General features: G+C 45.5%; 1 protein-coding gene across 4 annotated transcripts in view; it reads right to left on the reverse strand.

Annotated features, from left to right (window-relative positions):
- The window catches only part of ARHGEF10 (Rho guanine nucleotide exchange factor 10), a 291,292-nt gene that overhangs the window by 175,250 nt on the left and 100,574 nt on the right, over positions 1-15,468 (reverse strand). The gene's annotated exons all lie outside the window — the stretch shown is intronic.

Raw genomic sequence — 15,468 nt, forward strand, 5'->3', positions numbered from 1 at the left:
CACTAGTGGCCACTAACCTAAAATAATGGGGTTTAGGAAGGCTATGTAGAGGATTAGGTTAAGTTCCCACTGAGTTTTTGCATTGTGGATGGTATTTATAGAAAGCTCAGACCCACTATACATTTTTTTTCCTGCATAAACTGACCTGTGGTGAGCATGTGAAATCTGCAACATGTCAATTTCTTTTCCAGATAGGCTTAATTTTATGTGCTGAATTTTATGAGTGGATTTTCCCCATAGAATTCCATTAGATGCGAAAACCAAAAGGTAAAAAACTACATATTCCACAATATGACTCCACCAATATAGTTTTGGCAAAACAAAATAACAGGAAGTATCAACGACAAAGCAGCTTAATTTAAAATATGATGCACCAAAAGCAATCTGTGAAATCCCAAAAAACCCACCAAATACTCATCATGGGAACATAGCATTTTTTTGCATAATTCATTTTCTGCAACTAAATTCCAGAGCTTTTGCTGAGTTTTTTTCCCATACATTAGAATAACTGAAAAATACTGCACAAAAAGCTACAATAATTGACACTGCAGATTTCAAAAGACACAAATAAAGTGCATGATAAGCAGGGCTGTGGAGTCGGAGTCGGAGTCGGGGCTCATTTTGGTGGAGTCGGAGTCGGAGTTGGAGTCGGTATAAAATGGACCGACTCCTAAAATATATAATAAATTGGGTACAGTAGTTCAATGCAGGATGTGCTGAATATTTTTTCATAGGAGTTTGGGAAAGTTATGAAATGTCCTATAAATGGCTGTTATATTCCTGATCTAAGGCTACATTCACACACAGCGTTTTTCCTGTGTTTTTTGAGGATACGTTTTTCAGCTGCAAAAGCTGATCATCTTTTTAAAAAACCGCATCACCTGAAAGGTTTTTGAGCTCATAGATAATGTTTTCAATAGCAAAAGCAGATTAGAAATCTGCTCTATCCATTTATCCATATCTGTCTATCCATATCGTATCTGTACCAAAAAGAATGAAAACCGGGTAGTACACCAATATATATTCTGTTCTATCTAAATATCTTGATTATTGGATCATAAAAATGATTAAATGTCTGAGGTTCACATTGTACTACAATAAATTTTTCACTTAAATATAAACAATATGTGTGGGGGTCGGAGTCGGTGTAAGGGAAATTGAGGAGTCGGAGTCGCAGGTTTGGCTTACCGACTCCACAGCCCTGATGATAAGAGAAAAACATCCAGTCTGGTACCGGCGCTCCTGAAAGAAGTATAATGTGAGAGATCGGCTTACTTAAAAAAAAAAATTCAAAAGATTTTTATTCTGAAGTGTAGCAGTAAAAACAACGCGCTTCGGCTTAAAAAAGCCTTCATCAGGTCTAATTTACATCTATACCAAAACAATGACCATGTCTTTATATACCCTTTTTACAACTGGAAAGGGAGGGGTGTTTGTTACTAGCACGAATCCTTCACTTAATTTGCATACTCCTCTTAATTGGTTTAACTCTGTAGCACAGATAGATAAAAAATATAATTCACTTTCCTTAAGAAGTTATACTCCAGTAGGAAAAGTATAGAAATAAATCTAATAAATAAAGTGTGTGTATGTGTGTGTGTGTATGTATGTATTGGCATCCGCACCATCGCAGCTACAGCCACAAAATTTTGCACAGTCACACGTCTGGACCCCGAGAGTGTCATAGGCTATGTTGTGAGGTGAAATTTTAACCCCGCGCGTTCCAATTCACCAAACAATTTTGCCCCTATCTACATAATGGGGAAAAAGTGAAAGGAAAAGTGTTGGAGGCAAATTGACAGCTTCCAGATGTGAACAAGGGGGACTTAAAGAATGAGAGCGATGGCGCCAAAGAGTATATACCGTGCAGTTGCTAAAGTGGGGCCCTGACATGGGATACTCACCACACACGGGGATATGAACACACACACAAAATGTGACACACATTACCACGTGCTTCAACACATATACCACCCTCAGCACACATTTCACCACACATACACCAACCGCGCCACATAAAAGTCGAAACAAAAGTCGCCACTCAAAACTCGCCACGCTGTCCCAGAGCTGTTTAAACGATGAAAAATGAGCTGTGATTAGTTGCTATCAGCAACAGTTTTCTTTGTAGACAGTTGTGGTAACTGAGGCCTATTATTCTTATCATATCTATGGTGTTATCGTCCTTCTGTAAAGCTGAAAATAACAATTACCGTGCCAACTCAGACCACCCTCTGACACAGACTGCAGGGGGAGCCCAGTATCACACAGGATAGGATTAGATACATGGCTCAGCAGTCAGTATCACACATGAGAGGATTGGACACATGGCTCAGCAGGCAGCATCACACAGGATAGGATTAGATACACAGCTCAGCAGTAAGTATCACACAGGATAGGATTAGATACACAGCTCAGCAGTCAGTATCACACAGGAGAGGATTAGACACATGGCTCAGCAGGCAGTATCACACAGGATAGGATTAGATACACGGTTTTTATGTGCAATGTAATCATTATAATTTGTTATAACTAACCACAGTTGGTTACTATGCCCAGGCAATGCCGGGCTCTTCAGCTAGTAAATAAAAAAAGATAAAAAATATATGAAGAAACATTATATATATACATACATACATACTGTGGTGTAGTTACCACTATGTCAGCTAGGGGGCGCTGTGTGGGTGTCCCAGGACGGGTGTACAGGCACATTCAGTGTGGTAACAGGAGCAGGGTCCTAAATGACCATTATGGGTCTCAAGGTGGGTGGCCTTGGGATGCAGGCTCCAGGGTGTATTGATCAGCAGAGGTACTGCTGATCTTTCTGTTACACTGTGTCAGGGAAGCCTGTGTGTGTCTATACAACCTTTAGTGATGTCATAGCCATGTGATCACCTGTGGGTGTGGTTACAGGGCTATGTAATTGAGGTGTTTGGCACATGTGAGAGAGTGTGGAGGGAGTCTGTCTGAGTGTGGACAGACTTCCATGTGTCCAGGTGGGACACTACAGAGAGTGTATATGGGGAGGACTACAGCTCCCAGCATGTGCTGAGACTCTCGGTCCGAGTCTGAAGCCACGGACGTTTATGTTCTTTTGTGCCTAAGCTAGAGGCTATTTTGTTGATATGCTGAGTTAGGGTATGTGCACACTTTGCGGTTTCTGCTGCGTTTCCGCAGCGTTTTTGGCTCTGCAGAAACGCAGCAGATTTTGCTGCGTTGTACAGTACCTTTATTTCCTATGGAAATAAAAAAAAGCTGTGCACATGCTGCGTTTTTTTCCGCGCGGTTTTGCTGCGGTTTACAATCCGCAGCATGTCAATTGTTTGGTGCAGAAACGCTGCAGTTTTACACCTCATCCATTATGAGGTGTAAAACCGCAAGGCAAAACCGCAGAAAAAACGCAGATAATCCGCAGAAAAACCGCGGCACTTTGTCCTGCGGATTTCCTGTGGTTTTCTCTACAAAATCCGCAGAGACTAAAAACTACGTGGGAACATACCCTTATGGTTTATGGAGCAAATAAACCTCATGAACTTTGGGAAGAACCTGCCTCATGATTGTCTCCCGCTGCACCTGAGCGAGTCGAATCCCTACAATACATACATACATACACACACACACACACACACACACACACACACACACACACACACAGTACAGACCAAAAGTTTGGACACACCTTCTCATTCAAAGAGTTTTCTTTATTTTCATGACTATGAAAATTGTAGATGCACTCTGGAGGCATCAAAACTATGAATTAACACATGTGGAATTTTATAATTAACAAAAAAGTGTGAAACAACGGAAAATACTGTATGTCTTATATTCTAGGTTCTTCAAAGTAGCCACCTTTTGCTTTGATTACGGCTTTGCACACTCTTGGCATTCTCTTGATGAGCTTCAAGAGGTAGTCACCAGAAATGGTTTTCACTTCACAGGTGTGCCCTGTCAGGTTTAATAAGTGGGATGTCTTGCCTTCTAAATAGGGTTAGGACCATCAGTTGTGTTGTGCAGAAGTCTGCTGGATACACAGCTGATAGTCCTACTGAATAGACTGTTAGAATTTGTATTCTGGCAAGAAAAAAAGCAGCTAAGTAAAGAAAAACAAGTGGCCATCATTACTTTAAGAAATGAAGGTCAGTCAGTCCGAAAAATTGGGAAAACTTTGAAAGTGTCCCCAAGTGCAGTGGTAAAAACCATCAAGCGCTACAAAGAAACTGGCTCACATGAAGACCGCCCCAGGAAAGGAAGATCAAGAGTCACCTCTGCTGCGGAGGATGAGTTCATCCAAGTCACCAGCCTCAGAAATCGCAGGTTAACAGCAGCTCAGATTAGAGACCAGGTCAATGCCACACAGAGTTCTAGCAGCAGACACATTTCTACAACAATTGTTAAGAGGAGACTTTGTGCAGCAAGCCTTCATGGTAAATTAGCTGCTAGGAAACCACTGCTAAGGACAGGCAACAAGCAGAAGAGACTTGTTTGGGCTAAGGAACACAAGAAATGGACATTAGACCAGTGGAAATCTCTGCTTTGGCCTGATTAGTCCAAATTTGAGTTCTTTGGTTCCAACCACCATGTCTTTGTGCGACGCAGAAAAGTTGAACGGATGGACTCTACATGCCTGGTTCCCACCGTGAAGCATGGAGGAGGAGGTGTGATGTGTGGGGGTGCTTTGCTGGTGATACTGTTGGGAATTTATTCAAAATTGAAGGCATACTGAACCAGCATGGCTACCACAGCATCTTGCAGCAGCATGCTATTCCATCTGGTTTGCGTTTAGTTGGACCATCATTTATTATTCAATAGGACAATAACCCCAAACACCTCCAGGCTGTGTAAGGGCTATTTAACCAAGAAGGAGAGTGATGGGGTGCTACGCCAGATGACCTGCCCTCCACAGTCACCAGACCTGAACCCAATCGAGATGGTTTGGGATGAGCTGGACCGCAGAGTGAAGGCAAAAGGGCCAACAAGTGCTAAGCATCTCTGGGAACTCCTTCAAGACTGTTGGAAGACCATTTCCGGTGACTACCTCTTGAAGTTCATCAAGAGAATGCCAAGAGTGTGCAAAGCAGTAATCAAAGCAAAAGGTGGCTACTTTGAAGAACCTAGAATATAAGCCATATTTTCAGTTGTTGCACACTTTTTTGTTAATTATATAATTACACATGTGTTAATTCATAGTTTTGATGCCTTCAGAGTGAATCAACAATTTTCATAGTCATGAAAATAAAGAAAACTCTTTGAAAGAGGCGAGTCCAAACTTTTGGTGTGTATATATATATATATATATATATATATATATATATATATATATATATATATATATATATATATATATATATATATATATATACATACATACACACACGCACATACATACACACACACATACACATATAGCGCTTGTTATTCAGGTAGGGGATACTCGCTAGGCAGCCGATAAATCAGGTCTGGCACAGGTTTCTTAACATAACTCAGTCCATTCGGTTTATTATGCAGCATAAACCAAAGGAACAGCAACAGAAAGTTCATATAAACAGCATAGCGTCCATGACAGGGCTTCACTCTGTTTATCCTGTGGTCAGACAGGTTGTGCAATGTTCAGCACACAGGCTCTCTAGCCTCACAGTTACATCCCCTGTCAGGGTTACCGCTCGGCTTCTTCTCCATGCAGACGTTCATTCCCTCTCCCTGGGAACTCACAGGCATATGCAGCCATTATACACAGCCTCTCCACGTGCTGTCAGGAAGGCAGCCACGTCAACCAGACAAGACCTTCCGTACGGACCAACCAGGTCCAAATAACTCATGTGACCTACCCTGGCCACCTTATATGGTCCGTAGCCATGCCCACTGGATCACAAGGCTATGACCTCATCACAGGTCCTTCAATCATTCACACACACATACTTTATTATGGCATTCTAAACACCCGCCCCTAGGTGGGTTTGTAGGTGATTGATCCCACCCGTCTCATCAATCACCTGAAGGCTTCTCCCTAATACACTGGCACGAAAGATCAGCTCTGCCGATCTTCACATAATCAAGCCTTCATCCCAAGGCCACCCACCTTGGGATACATAATGATACTTTAGCACCCTGCTCCAGTTACCACTCTGGACATGGCTATCCATCCTGGGACACCCACACAGTGCCCCTAGTGGACACAGTCACTACACCACATACCTCCCCCTCTGTTCAAGCTTGTGGGGTTGAACACACAACATCACTCCGGGATCTCGAGACCGGGCACCCATGTCACCTTGCCCAACAGGTCGAGAGAACCGTCTGTCTGTTTTGTCTGTCATATGGCCTCATTTCTACGTTAGGCCTTCCCCGCCCCCAGCGGTCAGAATATCGGCCTTGATCTTTGGCCCTCCAGTCACAGTCTGTCTGCATCATCAGACACTGTTTAGTCATCAAACTCATCCAGTGCGCTCCGCCACCTCCTTTTCTGCCTATGTGTCTTGTAACAAATGGCACATCACCACGTCTAAGCTTGCTTTTCAGTGCATTAACCTCACGGTTCATTGCATCTGCTGTTTCTGTAGCATCCTCCAGTTCACGCTGTAATCTACGGTGCAACGTATTGGCACATTGAGCCTCCTTCTCCACTTCTTCCACCTGGCGCTTCAGCTGTTTCAGCAGAACATTATTTCCCTCCGCCAGGCCTTTGTACTGCTCAGAATTACGCCTTTCATCATTCATTTGCATTAGTACATGCTTCAGTTTTTTCTCCGCACGACATACTTGTTTGCTTGCAGATTGTCACTCTTTAGTTTCAGCCTCTAGCTGTTACTCCAGTTGTGCAACCTTTGCTTGTAACACCTTATTCTGGCGATCTAACTGCTGACGGGCATTCTCGTTCTTCTGAGCATTACTACATTCCGCCTTTAGATGAGCATTCATCTGGTCAACCTGAAGTGTGGCCTTTCTCAGCCTGTCATTGGCTAATTCAACGTTGCCTTGTTCTTCCTCCACTACTTCTTCAAGCTGAGCAATGCGAGACTCTAACCGCCTCTTTTCTTCCAAAGCCAGAGCATCTTTACCACTGTTGTTGGCAATTTCATCAGCCAGTTCATCTCTTTCCTGCTGTGCTTGCCTCTTAGCATGCTCTACAGCAGCAAGCTCCTCCTGCATATGGATCATCTCTGCTTCCATACTTTTCAGTTTCTTATCTTCACTCTGTTCACCACTTGGGCCTGGCCTCTGTAAGCCTTCGTCCCAGTTCTCCCACAGAAGACCTCTTACCGTTTCTGTTAGTACTCGTATCTCTTCTCTAAGGGACTTATTCAGATCTTGTCACGTTACCAGGTGACCTTTGAACTCGGAGACTTCCTTCTCTAGCTCTTCTAGTCTGTGCTCCCTTTCTCTCTCAGAGCCACAGTCACCACCAGAGATTGAGTCACCCCGATCATCCGAGTGAACCCTCCAGTTACCCTCTGACCGTGTGTCCACCCCAGTCGTCTCATCTACCAGCTCACCACCAGTCATGTCACGAGACGACAGGTCCGTCCGTTGGGCAGACGCACCCCTTCCTCCGGTCACTTCTATCTCCGACCTGTCCACGTCAGGAGCAGTTACCGTCTCAATATCTGTTAGCCCAACAGTAGGAACGTCTCCATCCCCTTGCTGTAGAGGAACTCCCCTCTCCCACAAGCCAGAGAACAGTCTAGAATCCCGCCTATAATCAATGGATAGGACTGATTCGGGATGTCATGATCCATGGTGGATCATGACAGATAAAAAGGACAGGTAACCTTTTTTTTTCCTTAAGCTGTGTGCTTGGGTTTGGTTTTGCCCCCGGTGGCCATTAGGATTATTACACAGTGGTGTCTTTTGTTCTAGTTTGCCCCCGGTGGTGGTGAGCATTATTGCACATGATTAAAAAAGAGTGTCAGGTGTTGCAATCACTGTTGGTGATAGTTTTCATTTCAAACATCCTTGGTGGAGGAAGGATCTAGAGAGAGGTCCTGGCAGCTCAGTCAGAGCCCTGGTGTGGAAGGAGTCAGAGGGGATTTCCTTGCAGCTCTGAAAAAGCTTGGTGGCAGCTATTCAGGAGGAAAGCTGCATTCTGGTGGTGGACTCTGCTGCTGGGAGCAAGAGCAACAGAGCAAAGCTAAGTGATGCTTCCCTGTTTGTATTTTTCCCTGGTGTGTATTAGTACAGCGGTGGGGCCAGTTCCTGCTTCACCCAGCTCCCTAGAAAGGGATAGGTGTAGGGTGTGCTAGGGTGACAGGTATCCTGATCGGCGCCCGGTGCGGAACCGGCCTAGGGAACGTTAGGAGTGTGAGGGACTCTGACTCAGGGGAGTGCAGGAGGTCTCCACATCCCCGTTCCCTATCGCAGGGCCCACCGTTTTAACTGTTTCCCCTTCCCCCGTGTCTTGTTGTTTTAGTTACTGGTCTGCGGGCCGTGTCATACAGGACAGTTTCACGTGCCATGTCTTGTTGTTTCAGTTACCAGCCTGCTGGTCGCATCATACAGGACGGGTCCACGTGACACGGGACTATCGCGACAACCTGTCCCTCGATGCCCCAACCTGTCTCAAAGACTACCCTGGTGACCGGGCAACTCAGTGCGCCCGTGGTTGCAAGTAACCCCCACCTTTCTGCCAGGTATCTCAGGAGCAACCGGCACTAGTCACTGGGCTCCCAGAGTCAACCAGACCAACTATCTCTTCATTATCTATCTGGAGGCCACACCCCCTTGGCATCGTGCCGGCTGGGTTGTTCACTAGGCAGATAGGACAGACATAGGACATTTGCTCCTGGCAACAGTTCATCTGTACCAGCTTTTTCACATCAGGATGCTCCACCCCCATTCCCCGGGACTCCACCCCCTTTTGGGACTCCACCCCTTTTTGGGTTACCACCCCCATTTGGGTCAACGCCTCCCTCTGGGACTCCACCCCTTTTTGGGTTACCACCCCGATTTGGGTCACCGCCCCCTTTTGGGATTTCCCCATGTCCTTTCTACAGGTCTCCTTAGACCACTGTTCACACGACATAGTTTATGTCTTTAACGATACCACACAAGTTCTTGTTGGCACCACCACAGCTCCTGCTGTCACCGATCTCTGACACCTCCAGCTGCCGTTCACACACAGTTGCTGGTGTCACCTTCGTAACCCCACCGAGTTACAGCAAGCCGCTTGTCACCTTCGTAACCCCGCCGAGTTACAGCAAGCCGCTTGTCACCTTCTTGACCCCACTGAGCCACCGCCAGCTGACTTGAGAGGGAAAAGAAAAAAAAACAAAACACACACAACACAAAACTCACGTGTCCTGTCTGTGTGCTCTTCAGGACGTCCGTCTCCTCCTGAGATCGTCCAACACACAGGGCGCACCGGGTGCTATTCAGGGAGCCGACCCTCCTCCCAGGGTTTCCCAACACACCGGCCTCACCAGGTCAAGGGGCTCAGCGGGTGCTCTTCAGGACATCCGTCTCCGCTGAGACTGCCCAACACTCACGCCTCACCAGGTCAAAGGTCATAACACGTGCTCCAGGGTCCGATTCTTCTCCCAGAACCTCCCAACACTGACCCTCCAGGACCTTGCACACTGAACCCTCCAGGTACACAGTCTTTCTCACTGACCCTGGTCAGTACAACACGGACACGTGTCCGTTACCTGTGTCGACCACGCAGGTTCTCGGACCCCTCTACCGCAGAGCTGTCCTATAAATCTCTTCTACTGACCCTGGTCAGCATATCACACGGCTTTTAAGACCGTCAGCCCTCCGGGCTCAGCGTTGCCAGCACTGTATCATGTGCTGTTAGAACCGTTGCCCAACCAAATTTTGCAGTCCTCGTCCGTTGCCCCTAGCAATAAGGCTACAACACTGCCCGCATCCTCCACCAATTGTAAGGTAGCGCTTGTTATTCAGGTAGGGGATACTCGCTAGGCAGCCGATAAATCAGGTCCGGCACAGGTTTCTTAACATAACTCAGTCCATTTGGTTTATTATGCAGCATAAACCAAAGCAACAGCAAGTTCATATAAACAGCATAGCGTCCATGACAGAGCTTCACTCTGTTTATCCTGTGGTCAGACAGGTTGTGCAATGTTCAGCACACAGGCTCTCTAGCCTCACAGTTATATCCCCTGTCAGGGTTACCTCAAGGCTGCTTCTCCGTGCAGACGTTCATTCCCTCTCCCTGGGAACCCTCAGGCACATGCAGCCATTATACAGCCTCTCCACGTGCTGTCAGGAAGGCAGCCACGTCAACCAGACAAGACCTTCCATATGGACCAACCGGGTCCAAGCATTCACCTGTGTGACCTACCCTGGCCACATTATATGGTCCGTAGCCACGCCCACCAGATCACATGGCTATGACCTCATCACAGGTCCTTCAATCATTCACACACATATACTTTATTATGGCATTCTAAACACCCGCCCCTAGGTGGGTTAGCAGGTGATTGATCCCACCCGTCTCATCAATCACCTGAAGGCTTCTCCCTAATACACTGGCACGAAAGATCAGCTCTGCCGATCTTCACATAATCAAGCCTTCATCCCAAGGCCACCCACCTTGAGATACATAACGATCTTTTAGCACCCTGCTCCTGTTACCACTCTGGACATGGCTATCCGTCCGTCCTGGGGCACCCACACAGTGCCCCCTAGTGGACACAGTGGTCACTACACCACAATATATATATATATATATATATATATATATTTTTTTTTTTATTTTTTTTTTTTTTTTCTCTAATAAACCGAATCTCTATATCCATAGGTATAGCATCTCTAAACTTTCTCAATCACATCGTTCAAACCATTCGGGTACAAGGTTTCTAACCAAAAAATCCCATAAGATTCCTTTTTGTTTATTGCATGATTGCGATTAAGCACTCCGGAAGGTATAATTACTACTGGTATAACTGTTATTTGGAATTGTTTGCTGTGCTTTAATAACATGTGACGCGATAAACTATGCTGAAAGAAGCCGATTTTAGTATTATAACGGCGACCGCAAAAAAAAAAAAAAAAAGCCGCGATTGTGCATTAAATTTCTCTTTCCTCTGAAGTGATCGCACATCAGAGGAGAGAGAAAGAGGGTCCCCGATCCCCCCCCCCCCCCCCCCCGGTACCTCTCCGCGGTACTCTGTCCCCTCCCGGTGGTCCTGCGTCCCGCCGACGTCCTCCGGTGGGCGCCGCCATCTTGGATCCGGAGAAAATGGCGGGCGCATGCGCAGTGCGCCCGCCGGGAATCTGCAGGCTCCGGCTGGCAGATTCCATTCATTCATTTTGATCACGATGATAAACTATCATCGTGATCAAGATAAACAAAATAGTACATAATCCCCCCGTTTATCACCCCCTTAGTAAGGCCAAAATAACGAAAAATTTTTTATCAGTTTTCCAATAGGGTTAGGGTTGGGCTAGGGTTGGACTAGGATTAGGGCTGGGATTAAGGTTAGGGTTGGGATTAGAGTTAGGGGTGTGTTGAGGTTAGGGTTGGAGCAAGAATTGAGGGGTTTCCACCATTTACCAACTTTGGGGGTCTAAAAACTGGGTCAAAAAAATCACTTGTGTAAATAAAAAAAGACTTTATTTTCACGGCTCTGCGTTTCTGTGAAGTGCTTGGGGGTTCAAAGTGCTCACCACACATCTAGATAAGTTCCTTAGGGGGTCTAATTTCCAAAATGGGGTCACTTGTGGGGGGTTTCCACTGTTTAGGCCCATCAGGGGCTCTGCAAACGCAACATGACGCCCACAGACCATTCCATCAAAGTCTGCATTCCAAAATGGCACTCCTTCCCTTCCGAGCTCTCCCATGCGCCCAAACAGTGGTCCCCCCCCCCCCACATATGGGGTATCAGCGTACTCAGGACAAATTTCACAGTAAGGCTGGAGTCACACTAACCTGCGTAAAATACGGTCAGTATTTTACATGCGTAATACGGATGACAGACCCCTAAATAGTGCTCCGTATGTCATCCGTAATCAAGGTGTGGTAGCGTATTTTGCGCATGTCAGCATCCGTATGTAATCCGTATGGCATCCGTATGGTGAGATTTTCTCGCAGGCTTGCAAAATGGACATATAATGGAGCCCTATGACAGTTTTAATAAAGAAATGAAAGAATAGATATAGACACATAGAAAGCATAATATATATACACTCACTGGCCACTTTATTAGGTACACCTGTCCAACTGTGTGTTAAGACTTAATTTCTAATCAGCCAATCACATGGCGGCAACTCAGTGCATTTAGGCATGTAGACATGGTCAAGACAATCTCCTGCAGTTCAAACCGAGCATAAGTATGGGGAAGAAAGGTGATTTGAGTGCCTTTGAACGTGGCATGATTGTTGGTGCCATAAGGGCTGGTCTGAGTATTTCAGAAACTGCTGATCTACTGGGATTTTTCACGCACAACCATCTCTAGGGTTTACAGAGAATGGTCCGAAAAAGAAAAAAAATCCAGTGAGCGGCAGTTCTGTGGCCGGAAATGCCTTGTTGATGCCAGAGGTCAGAGGAGAATGGGCAGACTGGTTCGAGCTGACAGAAAGGCAACAGTGACTCAAATTGCCACCCGTTACAACCAAGGTAGGCAGAAGAGCATCTCTGAACGCACAGTGCGTCGAACTTTGAGGCAGATGGGCTACAGCAGCAGAAGACCACACTGGGTACCACTCCTCTCAGCTAAGAACAGGCATCTGATGGCTACTTTCAGCAGGATAATGCGCCATGTCATAAAGCTCGAATCATCTCAGATTGGTTTCTTGAACATGACAATGAGTTCACTGTACTCAAATGGCCTCCTCAGTCACCAGATCTCAATCCAATAGAGCATCTTTGGGATGTGGTGGAACGGGAGATTCGCATCAGGGATGTGCAGCCGACAAATCTGCGCCAACTGTGTGATGCCATCATGTCAATATGGTCCAAAATCTCTGAGGAATGCTTCCAGCACCTTGTTGAATCTCTGCCACGAAGAATTGAGGCAGTTCTGAAGGCAAAAGGGGGTCCAACCCGTTACTAGCATGGTGTACCTAATAAAGTGGCCAGTGAGTGTGAATATATATATATATATATATATATATATATATATATATATATATATATATATATATACACACTCACTGGCCACTTTATTAGGTACACCTGTCCAACTGTGTGTTAAGACTTAATTTCTAATCAGCCAATCACATGGCGGCAACTCAGTGCATTTAGGCATGTAGACATGGTCAAGACAATCTCCTGCAGTTCAAACCGAGCATAAGTATGGGGAAGAAAGGTGATTTGAGTGCCTTTGAACGTGGCATGATTGTTGGTGCCAGAAGGGCTGGTCTGAGAATTTCAGAAACTGCTGATCTACTGGGATTTTCACGCACAACCATCTCTAGGGTTTACAGAGAATGGTCCGAAAAAGAAAAAAAATCCAGTGAGCGGCAGTTCTGTGGCCGGAAATGCCATGTTGATGCCAGAGGTCAGAGGAGAATGGGCAGACTGGTTCGAGCTGATAGAAAGGCAACAGTGACTCAAATTGCCACCCGTTACAACCAAGGTAGGCAGAAGAGCATCTCTGAACGCACAGTGCGTCGAACTTTGAGGCAGATGGGCTACAGCAGCAGAAGACCACACTGGGTACCACTCCTCTCAGCTAAGAACAGGAAACTGAGGCTACAATTTGCACAAGCTCATCGAAATTGGACAGTAGAAGATTGGAAAAACGTTGCCTGGTCTGATGAGTCTCGATTTCTGCTGCGACATTCGGATGGTAGGGTCAGAATTTGGCGTAAACAACATGAAAGCATGGATCCATCCTGCCTTGTATCAACGGTTCAGGCTGGTGGTGTCATGGTGTGGGGAATTTTTTCTGGGCACTCTTTGGGCCCCTTGGTACCAATTGAGCATCGTTGCAACGCCACAGCCTACCTGAGTATTGTTGCTGACCATGTCCATCCCTTTATGACCACAATGTACCCAACATCTGATGGCTACTTTCAGCAGGATAATGCGCCATGTCATAAAGCTCGAATCATCTCAGATTGGTTTCTTGAACATGACAATGAGTTTACTGTACTCAAATGGCCTCCTCAGTCACCAGATCTCAATCCAATAGAGCATCTTTGGGATGTGGTGGAACGGGAGATTCGCATCAGGGATGTGCAGCCGACAAATCTGCGCCAACTGTGTGATGCCATCATGTCAATATGGTCCAAAATCTCTGAGGAATGCTTCCAGCACCTTGTTGAATCTCTGCCACGAAGAATTGAGGCAGTTCTGAAGGCAAAAGGGGGTCCAACCCCTTACTAGCATGGTGTACCTAATAAAGTGGCCAGTGAGTGTATATGTATTCTATGTGTCTATATCTATTCTTTCATTTCTTTATTAAACCTGTCAGTGTGAGTTTACTGTATAGCGCACTGAATTGCCGGCTTTGCTAAAAGACACCGGGTGCGTATTTCTCGCAGGTCACATGTGTGCTCCGTGTGTAATCCGTATTTTTTGCGCACCCATAGACTTGCATTGGCGTACTACGGGCGTAGTACGCTGACAATCGCAGCATGCTGCGAGTGGCACGGAGCGTAGGATACTGAGGAGAAATATACGGCTGGTGCGAGTGACCCCATAGAGAATCATTGGTCCGTGTATAATGCGGGCTTTTTGCGCCTCTCACGCACCCGTATTCCTCGCCAGTGTGACTCCGGCCTAACTGTGGGGGTATGATTTCTCCTGTTACCCTTGTAAAAATAAAAATTTGGGGGCGAAAAGATCACTTTTGTGAAAAAAAAATGGATTTTCACGGCTCTACGTTATAAACTTCTGTTTAGCACTTGAAGGTTCAAAGTGCTCACCACACATCTAGATAAGTTCCTTAATGGGTCTAGTTTCCAAAATGGGGTCACTTGTTGAAGGTTTCCACTGTTTAGGCACATTAAGGGCTCTCGAACGCAACATGGCATCCGATTTCAATTCCAGCCAATTCTGCGTTGAAAAAGTCAAACGGCGCTCCATCCCTTGCGAGCTCTGCCGTGTGCTGAAAAAGTGGTTTACCCCCACATATGGGGTATCGGCGTGATCAGGAGAAATTGTACAACAAATTTTGTGGTTGATTTTCTCTTAACACTTGAGAAAATAAAACTGGTTCTGAAGTAAATTTTTTGCAAAAAAAAAAAAAAAAAAAAAAAAAGTTAAATGTTAATTTTTTCTTTCCACATTGCTTTAGTTCCTGTGAAGCACTTAAAGGGTTAATAAACTTCTTGAATGTGGTTTTGAGCACCTTGAGGGGTCTAGTTTTTAGAATGGTGCCACTTTTGGGTATTTTCTGTCATGTACACCCCTCAAAATGACTTAAAATATGATGTGGTCCCTAAAAAAATGGTTTTGTAAATTTTCTTTTAACCCTTATAACTTCCTAACAGAAAAAAATTTTGCTTCCAATATTGTGGTGATGTAAAGTAGACATGTGGGAAATGTTATTTATTAAGAAATTTTTGTGA

The sequence above is a fragment of the Dendrobates tinctorius genome, unplaced genomic scaffold, assembly GCF_039654945.1.
Source record: "Dendrobates tinctorius isolate UK_male_01 unplaced genomic scaffold, ASM3965494v1 ptg000107l, whole genome shotgun sequence".
NCBI classification, from domain to species: domain Eukaryota; kingdom Metazoa; phylum Chordata; class Amphibia; order Anura; family Dendrobatidae; genus Dendrobates; species Dendrobates tinctorius.